Below are 5744 nucleotides of genomic sequence, written 5' to 3'. Positions count from 1 at the left end.
AACAAAACAACAAAAAATTATGATTAGAGGCTAATTTGAAGGTCAAGGGGGGTGAAATAGCAATCTACGCATCTTGCAGTGATGGGCCATGTGTGCGAGCTCCTCTGTATTCCAGGCGCTTCTTTCTTTCTTTTTCCTTTTCTTTCTTTCTTTCTTTCTTTCTTTCTTTCTTATTTTTTTGTTTGTTTGTTTTTTGTTTTTGTTTTGTTTTTTGAGACAGGGTTTCTCTGTATTGTTTTGGATGTTTTGGAGCCTGTCCTGGCACTCACTCTGTAGACCAGGCTGGCCTCAAACTCACAGAGATCCGCCTGCCTCTGCCTCCCGAGTGCTGGGACTAAGGCGTGCTCCACCAACGCCCTGCTCCAGGTGCTTCTTTAATGAACTTGATTGTAGGCTGTCCGGGACTGAGAAGAGAGCAGAAAGGAGGAGACAGACTTGAAAGGAAACTTAAAGGAGAAAAAAAAAAAAAAAAAAAAAAAAAAAAAAAAGGACAGAAAGAATTAAGTCAGGAGCTCTAGGTAAGAACAGAGGCAGGAGAAGAAAGAGCAAGGCAATCGAGAGCGTGCACACTTAAAAGGGACTCTGGGTCCTACCCTGCGCCGGAAGTTATCCAGAGGTATGGGTCAAGGAGGCTCGGCCCAAATTTTGTTTAACTGGAACCTTTGCTGAGTGGTGATATGCTGCATGATATGGGGGAGGGAGGGAGGGAGAGAGAGAGAGAGAGAGAGAGAGAGAGAGAGAGAGAGAGAGAGAGAGAGAGAGAGAGAGAGAGAGAGAGAGAGAGAGAGAGCCTTTCTTCTTTTTCACTCTCCCCCGCTCCCTCTCTCCCTTAGTCTTTTCTTTCATCCCTTCTCACCTTCCTCCCCCTTCTCCTGTCTCTCGCCTCCGCTCCTCTCTTACAGTTTTATTGACACATTACAAAGTGCATAGTGAAATGGTAACTGCAGTCATTTAGGTAAAAGACAATGGTGGTTTAGACTGTGGTGGCAGCAATAAGAAATTAACATTCTGGATCTACCTTGAAGGAAGAGCCAGACAAATCTGGCGAGAGATCAGATGTTGGAGCTGAGGCAGGAGCATTCAAGGGCTGCTCCAGGATGACTCCCAGGTTTGCTGAGCCGAGCTCATGGAAGGATGGAGCCATCATCTGCTAAGATGAGGAGGAATGTGCAAAGAGTGGGTTTGGAGGGAGAGGGGAAATAAAAAAAAGATCATGCTTTAGTGAGAACATGTGAAGTTCAATATGCCTGTCACACAGCCGCGAGCAGATGTTAAGTAGAGGCCGAGTGTGCAATGCTGGAATGGAGAAGAGAGCACATTATAGTTGCATGATTTGTAATTGATGTACAGAAAATTTACTCACTAAAAAGTATATGGTGTCTGTCTTAGGGTTTCTATTGCTGTGTAGAGACACCATGACCACAGCAAGTTTTATAAAGAAAAACATTTGATTGGGGTGTCTGGCTTACACTTTCAGAGGTTCAGTCCATTGTGATCATGAAGGGGAGCATAGCAGCATGCAGGCAGACACGGTGCTAGGGAAGTAGCCGAGAGTCCTACATCTTGCAGGCAACAAGAAATGGTCTCAGACACTTGGCAGTATCTTGAGCATAGGAAACCTCAAAGCCTGCCCTCACAGTGACACACTTCCTCCAACAAGGCCATACCCACTCCAAAAAAAGCCACACCTCTTATTAGTGCCACTCTATATGACCTTATGGGGACCAATTACATTCAGACTACCACAATATCCAAATTGATAAATTTTAGTCTATTTATACCCACGGTGTATGTTCCTGTTCCTTGTGTGTTCCTCTCCATAGTCCTGTTTCACTGTATACGCATGTCTCAAGCAGCTGCTGATCTGTTTCTGTCATAGTGTGAATTTTCTAGAATTTCATACCTAGGAGGCAACACAACATGAATCTTTTGTTGTCTGACTTCTCTCACTCACCTTCTTATTTTGAGGTTTTTGCATGTTGCTACCTGAAGTTGCAGTCCACTTCCCTATTTTATCGATGGACAGTAACTCATGCACAGCAATGACCTTAGTCTTTCATCTGTGGGTGAACATTTGGGTTGCTTCTAATTTGAGACTATTAAAATTAGAGTTGCTTGGGACTGCAGAGGCAGTTCAGCAGTTTAGAGCTGAATTGTTCCTTCTAAGGACTTCAGTTTGGTTCCTAGCTCCCATGCCAAGTGTCTCACAACTACTTATAACTCCAGCTCCAAAGGGATCTGATGTTTCTAGCCTCTGTGAGCACTTGCTTAAACAGGAACACACACACACACACACACACACACACACACACACATGCACGCACACACTCATTCATGTACACAGGCACGTGTGTGCGTGTGCATAGTCAAAATAAATTTGTTTTTGATTGTTGAGATGGGTTTTTCTGTGTAGCTCTGGCTATGCTGGAACTCACTTCATAGACCAAGCTGACCTCGAACTCACAGAGATCCATCAGTTTCTGCCTCCCAAGTGCTGAGATTAAAAATGTGTGCCACCACCACCTGGCTTAAAGTAAAAACAAAAACAAGAACTTTTAAAACTGTGTGAACTTTCCAGTCTTTGGACTTGATTTCTTTAGGTGAACCTAGGTTTCTTCCCTTGGGTGAGCACCTCAGGGTGGCATGTCTGGGCCATGTGGTGAAGTATTTTATATCCTTAAGAAACTGCTGAATGTTTTCCTAAGGGGTTGCATCATTCTACATTTGGGCCAGCAGTGGGAATCTTTATCTGCTGCTTGGTCTGGCCGGGAATTTTTTTTTTTGTTTTGATTTTTTGTTTGTTTGTTTGTTTTCAAGACAGGGTTTCTCAGTATTGCTTTGGAGCCTGGAACTCGCTCTGTAGACCAGGCTGGCCTCGAACTCACAGAGATCCACCTGCTTCTGCCTCCTGAGTGCTGGGATTAAAGGCGTGAGCCACCAATGCCTGGCTTTGGTTGGGCTTGTTAAATTCTGTGCACTCTAGTAGTTTATTGGTAAGTTATAGCTTTCCTCCTTGTTTCCAAAAAAGAGGGAAATGTTGAGCATCTGCTCCTTTGAAGTCCATACACAGGTCAAAAATAGACTAAATCTATAGTGAGGTTCCCCAGGTAGTAAGGAGCTGATCTACATTATTATTGTAGCCATCCCAGCATCATAGTGCAATGTGTTATAGCCATGTTTGTGATGCTGATGGTGTAACCAAATCCAGAGTGCTGCCAGTGGTATAACAGTATCACAATATAATTATACATATTTAATAACGAGAGTATTATGTTGGTTTAAGTAAAAAGTGTACTGTTTTAGAGTACATTCTTTCTGCTTACATAAAGAACTTTACTGGAAAGCAGTATGCTGTGTTATGCCAGCAGCAGCTTCATGGGCTCTGTGTTTACCATGTCGCTGGGTTGCATCATTCTCTCTGGTGTTTGATATGATCTTGGGATGTTCTGTTGTTCATCCTGGCCATGGGTGAGGTAGGCTGAACCTTTATTTACCACCTTTAGCCCAGGAGTGCAGTAGGCCCCCTAAGTTTGTGTAAGTACACTCTATGGTGTTTCCATTGTTTCCTTATTGCTAAGCAACAAAAGACAAAATCTATCTGTCTGCCTTTCTGTTTATTTATTTACTTTTGAGACAAGGTCTCAGGTAGCCTAGGCTAACAAATAACTTACTATGTGCCTGAGGATGACCTTGAACTCCTGCTCCTCCTGTCCCCTTTACCAATGCTGGGATTACATGTGTGTGTAATCCCACAGCCTGATTGTGTTTATGTGTTTGTGCATTCTTTCAGTGGCATTAGAAGTTGAATTTGATCACAAGTGCAATCGATGTGTGAATAAATACACACAGTATCTTTTCCTTCCCCATTCCCATGCCCCCTTAAACAGAAAAAAGTTCAAAATGTCTCTTCATAGCCTTTTTGGCCACAGTTGATGTTTATATTGTTTTAAACAGACTGCAGATTAGTCTTCTGAAACCCTTTGAACTGCAATGCATCCACTAAAGAATCTCAGGAAAGAAATCCTACTGCTATTTCTGGTTGTCTACAGGTGCAACTGTCCTGTTGATGGACTGTAGCTGTCATGAAAATAGCTGGGAAGGGCACTTCAGCAAACTGAAAGCCACTGGGAAACTATGCAGAGACAAACCCTGTCAATAAGCTACTGGCTCCTCCATTAAAACTTCTGGAGGAGGCCGCACATCACAGCCGACCCACTTGCGGCTACTGGTCCATTTCTTACTGCCAGGATGGTCTCTGGTAAAATACCAGTGGCAGAGCACTAGAGGCCTTCCTGCCTCTGACTTGAACTACACCACAGTCAACCACAGAAAAGTGACCTCCCCAAACTTCAACACCACCTTCCAGCTGTAGCGTTCTGGTTTTGAAAGCTGTCAAATTTGCTCCGGGGCTTACTCTAGCTGGAGAATTTTGAAAACTTTTGATGGCTTAAAAGAGAACACCACCTATGGTGCCCTTGGTATAACCCCACCACCATAGCATCCATAATTCGCCAGGGACAAGCTGCCCTATTTTCTAATTCCTTCCGGTAGATGATCCTGTCCTCCCTTTCTTCCTTTTTTCCTTAGGGACATCTTAGAGATAGCAGGCTACACTACCAAGCCAAAACAAAGAATGAATTTCAATATTAATTGTATCATGCCAATTCTTACATATAAATTGTATGAATTAAGGTTTATGTTTTTCAAACTTACCACACTTTGAAACACAGCTTTACATTATTTATTTATTTATTTATTTATTTATTTATTTATTTATTTATTTTTAAACTGGTTTTTCGACGGGCGTTGGTGGCGCATGCCTTTAGCTCCAGCACTTGGGAGGCAGAGGCAGGTGGATCTCTGTGAATTCGAGACCAGCCTGGTCTACAGAGTTAGTTCCAGGCGGGCTCCAAAACAAAACAGAGAAACCGTCTCGAAAAACAAAAACAACAAACAAACAAACAAAAAACCAAAACAACAGCAGCAACAACAACAACAACAAACAGTGGTTTTTTCAAGGACAAATCATAAAACTTACTATCTTAAGCACCTTTAAATGGATCAGAGAATGCTGTTGCTGTCGTCATCCCAGGCTGCAACTTGTTGGATCTCCTTTATCTCGTTAACAGCAAGCCAGTAAAGAACCCCAAAGGTCTTCCCCACACATCATCTCAGGATACTACAGACACATAATTATATGCGTCATAATTAATTTAAAACCAGACACAGCTTCTCTTACTCTTCCAGCAACGCCAGACGTTGCAAATGTTACAAAAAAAAAAAAAAAAAATGTAGCTATCGTGCGAGGCTACAGGCGTGAACATAGACTAGGATTCTCATCACTCCGTGGGGCAGAGCCTTGGAGTCTTGCTAACTGTGTGGGCCTGGAGTTTCTGGCTGGAAGAATAAGTAGAATTATTTATTACAGGGTCCTTGCAAGGATTTGCATGAAGTAGGCTAAACATGACGCCAAGGACAGAGAAAGTGCTCAGCAAACCCGAGTTGTTGTTGTGACTACCAATTTCAGAGCGACTTTCAGACAAAAGAGACAGATCCGCGCTTGGGCATCGGACTAGTCAGGCAGCATCGCTCCACCTCCGTCGCGGGAGGCGCAAGGAAGGGGCAGGACCACCCGAAGCCCCGCCCCTACGAGCGGCGTTCAGTTGTCTGGGCAACGCGCTGCAGGGCCGCAGCCAGAGTGACGCCGGGTGTTACTGAAGGTTTCCAGAAAACATAGACAGAAA

Source organism: Phodopus roborovskii, unplaced genomic scaffold (genome assembly GCF_943737965.1).
Source record: "Phodopus roborovskii unplaced genomic scaffold, PHOROB, whole genome shotgun sequence".
NCBI lineage: Eukaryota > Metazoa > Chordata > Mammalia > Rodentia > Cricetidae > Phodopus > Phodopus roborovskii.
Note: the sequence above shows the minus strand (reverse complement) of the source record.